Source organism: Lagopus muta, chromosome 27 (assembly GCF_023343835.1).
Source record: "Lagopus muta isolate bLagMut1 chromosome 27, bLagMut1 primary, whole genome shotgun sequence".
Lineage (NCBI taxonomy): Eukaryota > Metazoa > Chordata > Aves > Galliformes > Phasianidae > Lagopus > Lagopus muta.
This window is the reverse complement of record NC_064459.1, coordinates 378,825-389,481: the sequence shown is the minus strand read 5'-3', so window position 1 is coordinate 389,481 and position 10,657 is coordinate 378,825. Positions and strand designations below refer to the sequence as shown.

General features: G+C 45.1%; 1 protein-coding gene across 2 annotated transcripts in view; it reads left to right on the top strand.

The window, feature by feature from the left end:
* Positions 1–10,657, top strand: part of ANXA4 (annexin A4) — a 493,965-nt gene that overhangs the window by 452,980 nt on the left and 30,328 nt on the right. The gene's annotated exons all lie outside the window — the stretch shown is intronic.

The following is a 10,657-nucleotide window of genomic DNA, read 5'->3' as shown; positions in this document are numbered from 1 at the left end:
CTTTGCCAGGCTTCTGTGGCATTGGAAGGAGGAAAGGCTGAGTTCAGAATATTTCTTGTTCTTCTGCTCGGAGTCAGCAGACAGATTTCACAAAGTTCTTCAGTCTTGCAAAATGCCCTGCTTGACTCCTTGTGTTTTCCGAGGGTTAACGATGGCTGGAGCATCATGTACAAGCTGTGGTCAGCTAGGAAAGTTCTTAACACCATGCAGAAGTGGAAGGTCCTAGCTATGCCCAGAAGTCAACTAACACATTCTGTAAATGAATTTATCCACTATTTCTTGCCTAATTGCAACGAGACTCCCAGGGAGAAGCTCTCTGGCCAGACTAGTCCTTTCTTTTCCCTGCTACATCTTATAACCTAGACCTTTCTCAGCTATGAAAGGGAGCTAATCCAAAACATCATCAACTACTTTTTGAAGGTATTCACAAGCAAACGGTTTAATGTATGACAGCATTATGGAAATCCAAGGCACTACAAGAGCGTTTGTCGTGCGTTAAAACAAAGATCTCCCTCCACCTAGCTTGATAAATGTAATTGAATCACTTCTTTCCCAGGAGGAGGTTATAATGTTTGTATTTGAGATTCAAGTAAAATGTCACGCATTCTAGGCAGAGCGTGCTGCATATTTCTCATACTGGCAGAGCAGGGGAAAAATAGCTACGGGGAAATGAATTGCTAAAAAGAAAGGCTGGTTATTGCAAGCAAATATCACATCGGAAATAACATGTCTTTTAGTTGCATGACATGCTCAGAGTTAACGCGGATTACTGTCTGTTATACCAAGCTCAAATCCAAGCTGAAAAACATCCTCTGCTTCAGCATCACAACACTTCTAGGTCTTTTTCAGAGCCAGAATGTCCAAGGGCTTACACCGGAAGGCAGAACTGATTTTCCGTTACTCAGTGTGTCAGACCAAAGGACAAGAGCTTCTTGTATTGACCTGCACTGCAACTGTCAAAACTTGGCCCTTCTTCTGAAGAAACAAGGAAAAAACACCTTAAATCTAGTCTGCATCAGATTTCCCTTTAGAAAGCAGCTCCACTCTGCTAATAACCACAGCATCATTAGTCTGTGGTACAATGAAAACGTGCTGAATATCGTTAAGTGCTCAGTTGTATTTATCTTACAACTGTGGGAATTGTATGCAAGCTGGGGCTGTTATTTTGTTGTTGTTGTTTGGATGGTTTTTTGTTGTTTTTTTTTTTGCTTAGACAGCCTTTGGCTGAAACAGTATTTTATTTTTCCTTCTGTCTGCAGCAGCACTTGGCCTGCATGTCATTCGCGTTTGGCTGCCAGTGGTTTCTGCAAAATGAATGTATGTGAAATATTGCTTGGTGAACAAATAAATTATTGGGGGGAATGTGCACTTTGGAGCTACAAGTGGTCTGCTTTTTTCCCCTTTCTTCTCCAAAACATTTATATGCCTGACCTTTCCCTTAATACAAAGCCTTTGGGTAGAGGACTGGGTAGAGATTCTGAAGACCTCGGTGGTTTTAGTGGGAGTAAGGGACGAGGAGAATAAAGGAATTATTGTGCTTCTACTGCAAAAAGTTAGACTTCATAAAAATCTGAAAGGAGGCTGAAAATTCCATTTGGGTCCCTGGTCCTCACCGTGCTTATTCAGCCTGCTTACAGTAACACATCAGGTCCCAGATGGAATCCAGTCCATTTTGCTGTAGCCCACGTACACAAACACTAAGAGAACTACCTCCATCAACCCAAGAATGTGAATCCTCTTTGGGGTAGGTGGTGCTGAATGACTGTATTCCATGATTTCTAAAGGGAAAACAGAAGGGATCCCCAGTAAAGCTGATGCTCAGAATTTGGAAGGTCCTGAGTACAGTTGTCAATGAATCCTTTGATAATTTGACCCAAGGTCTCAGGGAATCTCTGGAGAAAGCTTTTAAGGGCACAAGAAACAAATGCTATCTGCTCCCTTTGCAGACTTGCTCTTCCTCTCGGGCTTAGAATGAGCATTACTTTGTATTGCAGATGTGGTCCTTAAGTGGTACGGACTCGAAGAAATTCCTGACCAAATGATGGATGGACATCAATGCAGCTACATAACGTACAGTGCAAAATGCCCCTGTGAGCAGTATGTCCACTGCCAGACAATAGAGGTTATTTTTAATCAATGGCAAGAAAATCGTCCAGGAAATGTGCGGGTTTTTTTAGCTGTATAAAATAAAGTTACATAGAAAGACGTCAGCCTTTCTTAATACAGAAGCTCTGGACCCCTCCTCTGCCACAAAACTTTGCTGTGAACCTGGCCACAAGGCCAGGAAGAAATCAGATTTTCTGACACACTGGACAAGAGGTTTACTTCCCTGACTTGATTGTGATTTTCTGACCAAACCCAAGCACTCACACTGTGTTTAAATTCCCTCTCTGCAATAGATGTGATCTATTCCAACTGTCCCGGGAATGCTGAGCTTCATCAAATGCCAGCAGCGACTTTGAAAAGCTGACACGTGTCAGGAAAAAAAAAATAAAATAAAACCTGATGTTTGTTTCATGTCATTACAACAGCAGAAATCAGGCAGAAGCTGCCAGCACTTACTCTGGGATAAACTTCCCACTCCTTTCCGCTTCCTGGGATGTCCGCGATGGATTCTCAGCACCTTCTGTCCTCACGGGTCCCATCGCATCTTTTATATTTAAAACCATGCTGAGATAAAGTTTTGTGAAATAATTAAGCTCAGCGATATGCAAAGATGCACTCAATGCAGGATTGAAGAACTGGGGGAGCTGTGATGGCGCTGTGCCGCTCCGCCTCCCTGAGAGATTCCTCCGTTGCTCTCGAGGAGGGAATTTTTTTTCACAAAGATTCAGACACAGTGGGAAATTTCACTACAATTCGAATCATCTGCTGCTGCAGTGTTGTCCTGTTGTCCAGCTGCCAGCAAAGGTCAGAGCAGCGGGCAACGCTGTTGGAGTTTGGACATTTTATAGTGATGTGTGATGCTGTGCTGGCAATTACAGGAGAAACAACGGCGTGAAAGCATGCTGTTCTTTCCCCACAATTTGTTTTGGCTTGATGCTATCATTTTTTAAAGTAGCCTGATTTTACTGTTCAGTAAGACGCTCAGATCCAAGCAGGTATTTGTTAACCCACTGTCTCGCAGAGTGCAATTTCCCCTTGTCCTATGAAAGAGTTCCTAAAAGCTTGGCTGAAATAACAGCTTTAGCTTGTATGCAGCAGGAGAGAAGCAAGAAATAAGGAGCAGGGATCATACCCACACACACTGCCACGCTTCCACACCAGAAGCTTCCACACAGCTTTCAGATTTTACAGTTTGCTGTGATTGGATTTTATTGTTGTGATTGCTGCTTTGTCGTCAAGAAAACACAGCACCTGACAGATAGGAAAGATAGAAGCTTTCTGGGTTTGTTTGCTTTTTGTTTTGCATTTTCTTCCTGACATTTTGGCAGACATCAAGAAGGAGGGGGAAAAAAAAAAAAAAAAAAGGTAAAAAATGGATGTTTCCTATATTTGAAACCACTAACTTCACTGGGTGTAAAACTGAGCATGGTTTGACCCAGCAAGTAATTACATTAGCACAAGTGAATGGTTCTCCAGACCTACATCTTCTATTTCCTTGACTTAAGTGGGACACAAAAATAAAGCCCTGTGACATAAATTTATCAACTGAAGACCTATTTTAGAAACTTGAGCTCTGTGTAAGATTCCTTTTCAAATAGAAAAACCTGCCCTGGGCTTGTATATCAAAATAAGTGCACGTCTCATTATGTGGCTTCTTAACTTGCTTCTTCAGTCCTCCATGTACCTGTTGGAAAGGAAAGGGAGGGGAGTGTGAGAGGGCATCATCAAATCACCCATTTGTTGCTTGTTTCCTCACTGTGGACAACCACACACTCACATTTGCAGTCACCTCCTGTCTGCGTATCACTGTGGTGTATCTCTATACGACATCAACTCTAGTTGACTTCAACACAGATTCCCACTCATCATCAGCACAGGCTTAATCTCACAAAAAACAGGGTTTCCAGGGAAGCCCCTAGTGACAAGCAGGCCATCATATATGACATAAAGCAGTATCAGTCACAACCCATATGGTTGAACCTATGGTTGAACCTCTATGAACCTGTACAGCTAGGGAATAATGACCCAACCCATGCTGCTGAATGCTGGACCCAGCTTCTGTCCAGATTTCATGCTAACTTAACTGGTGAAGGTAATGTAGAGGAATGGATGAATGCAGCAGTGCATCCCCTCAACAGTGCGATTGCCTTCCCTCGATCGGCTCCCAGTAGTCCTGAGATTGTACCATAGCAGTCCAACTCCAGAGGGTTGAAAATTGGAAAAACTCTGTTTGGGCTAAACAAGAACCACTGCAAGATTTCAAGCCAACAAAGAGTTTTTCTTCCGCTGATTGGTGGGTTGAGTTGGTTTTTACGATTAAATAGTAATTTTTAATAAAAATCCTGATTGTGTCGTGTTTGGTGTTGACATAAAGCTAATGTGCCTTCTTCACTGGCCTTTTTTTTCTCACCACAGCTGCTGAGATGGAGGCAGCTGGCAGCAAATGCAAGCTCACAATAAGTCAGATTTTTGTTAACACTGCCCACATTCAGCCAGGACACTTCTTTATCATCATGTTGCTACTGGAAAATTGCACAGATCCAGTCCGAGATGAAGCATTTACTATTTATTAGCGAATTAAGTAAACAGTATCTATGTTTGTTGGCCCCACGCCTATTAAACAAATATCCCACATGTTGGCAGCTCCCATGATTTATCCTTGAGAGAGGCTGTGCCATCTGAACTCCAGCTCAGGGATTCCAAAATGCTACTTTAGATTCAGGAATGTTCTCCATTTCCCTCGAGAGACATAGAAATCTCAAACTAACAGTGCTATATCCAGAGATACAGTGGAGGAGGGGGCTGGTAGGAAGACTATTACCAGTGAGTTTTGGTGTTTAGAAACATTTCTCTCCTTGGATACATATAAAAAGGAAGACAAGTTGGTTCCAAGAAGCATTGTTACGTGCATTTATCTCGACTCTTGGAAAACTGATTCTCTCTTCCAGTCATTCAGAATGCCATCACGGCAAAATCACATTTCCTACATAAGAATTTCTCTTAAGTTTGCATTAATTGGTGCAGAGTTCAGACACTACTGCAAGGTGGCCCGTACTGAGAGCTGCATTCTGTCACCAGGTTGTGTTTATAGAGTCACTAAGGGTGGAAAAGACCTCTATGAACACCAGGTCCAACCCCAGCCCATCCCTCCATGCCCACTGGAGTCCATCCCCACACTGAACACCTCCAGGGACAGTGACTCAACCACCTCCCTGGGCAGCCTGTGCCAATGACCACTTTCTAAGAATTTGCTCTTAATATCCACTCTGAACCTCTTCAGGTGCAACTTGAAGCCATCACCTCTCATCCCATCGCTTGTTACCTGGAAGCAGAGGCAGACCCACGCCTCACCACAACCTCTCTTCAGGGAGTTGGAAAGATCACTGCGGTCTCCCCTGAGCCTCCCCTTCTCCATATGAACTGCCCCTTTTCCCTCAGCTGCTCCCTATAACACTTGTGCTCCAGACCCCTCACAGGCCCTTCTCTGGACACACTTCCATGCCTAGATGTCCTTCTGGTAGTGAAGGGCCTTCTTGGCCACCTGGGCACACTGCTGGCTCACGTTCAGCAGAGCAGTGACCAACACCCCCAGATCCCTTTCCTTCCCACAGCCTTCCAGCCGCTCTGCCCCAAGCCTGCAGCAATGCATGGGGTTGTTGTGACCAAAGTGCAGGGCCTGGCGCTTGGTCTTGTTGAATCACATCCCGTTGGTCTCAGCCCATCAATCATCCTGTCCAGGTCCCTCTGTAGGGCCTTCCTTCCCCCAGGCAGATCAATATTTCTCCCAACTTGGTGTCAACTGCAAACTTACTGAGGGTGCACTCAGTGCCCTCATCCAGGTCACCATTAAGATATTATGCAGGGTCAGTCCCAGCACCAACCCCAGGACCACCACCAGTCACCAGCTGAATTTAATTCTGCTGTTCCTGCCTTCCCCTGCTCCAGCACCAAAGCTGCTATTCACCCCTTAAGCTTCAGATGCTAACAAGCATTGCAGAACATGGAAGCAACAAACCACAGCTGCTTTTTGCTTAAACTCATTTGCTGCCACTCACCTTTAGAAAAATATTTAGGAATCAGTAAAACAAGCAGAATAGATTCTGCAGGAAGACTCAGAACAACCAGCCCTGGGGGAATTTCACTGCAATATTAGCAGAGAACTTGCTTCAGACAGCTCAGATGGGATAAATTCATGCCCACCCCAAAACCCAGTGCATTCCCATCCACTGAATAGTTGTATGAGAATTTATAACGTGCACAGCAAATGTGAAAAGCCAAAAACATGCCAATGCTAAGAAAAAGGAATACGTAGTTATTTATGAGCAGTAAGTCCAGACCCATAAACTGCCTCCTCCTTTTGCCAAAAAGAATAGGTTCCATGTGGTTGTTAGCAGGCTATTTTAAGGCATTTCCATGCTTTTCACTGTGTTGTCATATCCAAAGAGCATTTGATTGGGAATTCATTTCTCTAATTCTGAATGCATGACACATACCCAAAAAGAGACAGTTAAATTAAATTGCAAGCCTTGCCTGGGTTGTTGTTTCATTTGTAACCTGCCTGGAGTGTCTGCTGGCTTCACCAGGAAATACTGCAATATAAATCTCATCTCCAGCTATATTTACATATGGCTCTTTGCATATTAAAAGACTCCAAAAGAGTCATGAGAATCATTCACCCCTCCCTGGTGCTGCAAAGTGCCTCGGCACTCCAGAGCCCAGCATTCACATCAAGCGTGATGCTGGGGACATTTGTTTTGCTGGAAGCTGCCTATAAAAACACAATTCAGCGTCTATCAAAGCAGGTGGCAAACATGAAATTGGCCCATAAACACCTGTTGCATCCCCAGCACTTTGCGGGCATGTTTGGCACAGCCTTGCCATCTTGTGGTCTGCTCAGCTCTGCAGGATTGAAAGCAAAGCTGGGGTAAGAAGAGCTCCTGAAAGCAAGGGTGGGGAGAGAAAGCAGTGGTACCCTGCTGTTATGTGGGGGAGAAGAGCAGGCTGTGAGCACCATGGGAAGATACAGCATCAGCTGCAAGATGGATGCTGGAGACTTGAGAATCAAGCAGCACGGGGCTGGAGGAGCTTTAGAAGTGCATTAGCCTAATTGGTCTCATTAATCTAACTAGCGTTGTATCCTCTTAATTTGTATTGAGGTTAATTTTTGTTTAGGAAAAAAAGAATGGCTAGACCTTTGTTTAATGTAGTTATGTGTGCCTTTTAAACCAGCTATTTTACTTTAAATGATGGATTGAATTAGGGGTATGATTTCCTTTCAGGTTCTGAAAATTAGCATCTAATTATTCTTAACCTAAGGGATATTAGCACTTCTTAGAAAAGCGAATAATGATCTGATCTAAATTTAGAAGAGAGACCTTCCCAGCAAATGGCAAGGCAGGAATTGTTCAGAGGCAAAGAAGCAGAGTCCCCTTAAAAAATAATAATCATTCTTTAAAAAGTCAGAAATCTTTTTTCTAAGATGACCAAAATAAAAGGACTCTGCCTGTTTCAGGTCTGTGTCCGTAACATCACCCTGCAGCCCCCAGCCCTGCAGCTCCAGTCCAAACTGTGACACAGCAGTGGCGTTTCCCTGCTCTCTGGGACTGCTGAGATCCCTCTGAGACCCATTCTGCCCTGTTGCTTCATTTGAAGAAGTTGGTGCCTGGAAGAAAAATTAGAAATGGGACGTATTCTTGTTTTAATTGGAGACAGCAAATCTCCATCAGGACAGATTGCCAAGCAACATCATGAATCACTGACAGCCTTCTAATAAGACTAAATGAGTGTCTAATGAATGTGATAGTTCAACCTCAAATGCTTGGACCCATAAGGGAATTAACTAAGCAATCATTATTTCAAAACAAAACAATATTTAGAGACAAACCCTTCCCTCTTCCTGCTGCCACCCCCCTGTTGATGCAGCACAGGATGGTGGATGTCGGCCATCCAACCCAGGAGCACACTGCTGCCTCATGGCCAGCTTTTAATCCATCAGAAACCCCAGGCTCTTTTCTTCAGAGCTGCTCTCAAGGAATTCTTCTTCCATCTGTACACATAGCTGGGATTGCCCCACCCCAGCATCTTGCACTTGGCTTTGTTCAACCTCATTCGGTTCACAAGGGCTTTCCATGTTTATCAAGGCCTCCATGAATGGCATCCCTTCCTTCTGCTGTATCAACTGCATCACCAACTCAGCTTGGTGTCATCTGCAAGCTTGCAAATTAAGCTTGCTCAATCCCATCATCGATGTCATCCATCAAGATGTTAAAGAGCACCAGTCGCAGGATGGACCCCTGGGGAACACCATTCATGACCCCTCCCCACCTTCACAAAGAGCCACTGCCAACAGCCCTCTGGTTACAAACACCCAAACATTCCTTATCCCCTGAGCAGTCCACACTTTGAACCCATAACTCTCCATTTAGAGATAAGGATGTGGTGAGGGCCCATCTCTTGCAGTTGTCCAGCTAGACAATATCAGTTGTCTTTCACTTGTCCACCAGTGCTGTCACTCCATCACAGAAGGCCTCCAGATGGGTAAGGCCCTGCCTGCCCCTGGTGAAGCCATGCTGGCTGTCTCAGATCACCTGTTCATCCCTCATGTGCTTTAATGTCTCCTCCAGGAGGATCTTCTCCGTGACCTTCCCAGGCATAGCCATGAGGATCACAGCATGCAGGGTCTCCCTTTCCTCCCCTGGGTCTTCCTTTTTCTATTTCTTAAAAATGGGAGTGATGTTTCCCTTCCCTGCTGGTTTACACTATATTCTCTTCCCTTTGGAAGCCAGGCTACAGCCATTCTTGCATCCTTCCACAGTGACTGCTGGTCACTGGGAATGCCTTCATGCGACCAAAGCCCATGGATGAATAATTTCTGGCCAGGAGCAAACACAGATATATGACTACATCTGCAGTTTACCTTAGTTCTACATCCAACTCCTATGGCAGGCCTGAAGTCAAGAGGTTTTTCTCAAAATAGGAATTTCCACTCCCCTGAAACTGCACTTCCAAACTGGGAGACATGCTAATATTATCTGCTCAAGATGTTCCTGAGCTGTTCTGGTGCTTCAGGGATGTAACTTTAGAGTTAGTGCAAGTTTTGGCACTGCTGAAGACTGAAAGAAACTCAGCAGAGAACAGAGGGCACCGAGCGTGTTTCCAAGCCTTTTCCTTTGGTAGGACCGGGCTGGATGAGAACCTCACTCAGGCAGTGCTCTCAGATCCTTGTATCATAGAACCATGGAACATTCCTATTTGGATCTCCAAGTATCCTCGAGCCCAACTGCTGGACACCGGGATGGGGGAACTGGGATGGAAGCAATGGGATGGGGGAGATGGGATGAGAAGAACAGGGATGGAGGCAGTGGGATGGAGGGAGCAGGGATTGGAGTGATGGGGTGGGATGATGGGGTGTGGGGCACTGGGATGGGGGCAATGGGATGTAAGACGCAGGGATGGAGGCAGTGATGTTGGGGGAATTGGGGAGGGCACTGGGGGAAACGGGATCGCAAAATTACGGGATGTTCTGAGCTGGAAGGAGCCCACACAGATCATCAGGTTCAACTCCTCGTATTACAACTGGGGCACGCTCCTACTTGTGGCATTTGTGACAAGCAGGTGACAGCCCCTCCTCCTCCCCTCTGTCACAGGCTGGAGATGCCAAATTGTCCCACGGAAATGAGGTCTCTGTAGTTCCTTTGGGAGCTGGCTCTGCACCGAACCCCGGCATCCTCAGGCTCCCATCTTCTCTCATACACACCAGGGCCCATTTTTCTGCGAGCAGCAGCGCCGAAGGAAGCAGTTTGTCTCTTCAGCGCAGCCGCGCTGAGGAAAGGGATGATTGCAGGAGTTTATCTTTCCACTCCACACCGTATTATTCAAAAGGGCAAAGATATTTGCCTGGAGACCGTGCAGCAGGCGGGAGGGAGAACTTGCAGCAAACACATTGTGCTTCAATAGAATCTCTCATCAGCAAACACGACAGAGCTTTGCAAACATTACTGGGGAGGCTTTTTTTCTGTGTTGCTTTGGCCCAAGTATTACTCCCACCAAAGACGATGCGCGGTTGCTTCTTCCCCTCTGTTGATGTGGCTTTTTCATAACATGGGTATTAAAAAAATAAGCTTATTCTAAATAAAAGGAGTGTTGAACATCAGCCTGACAAGTAGCAGCTAAGCCCAAAGTGCACCAATGCCAGTGTCTGCACGCGGGGTTGGCTTTTCTCAGTTTATAAAACCTTGTTTCTAAGTTTATATAAAACAATTTTCTAGGATGTTTTATACTGAAAGAGCCCAATTCAAATCCCATTAAAGTGGATGGAAATATTCCCATTGACTGAAGCGAGTTTTGATCATCCCCGTGCGGGAAGGAGAGATTTTGAGTTTGGATGAGGGAATCTTGCCCTCTGCTGGATGTTGCTCACATTGTAAATACAAGTCCCAGGAAAAAAATACTGCTTTATTTGCTCATTTCTGCCCTCAGATTCGGGTCTGGCTGAGGAAGGGTTTTCTCAGAGTTGTGCTGATGATGTTTCCATAGGTTGTCACATCAGAAG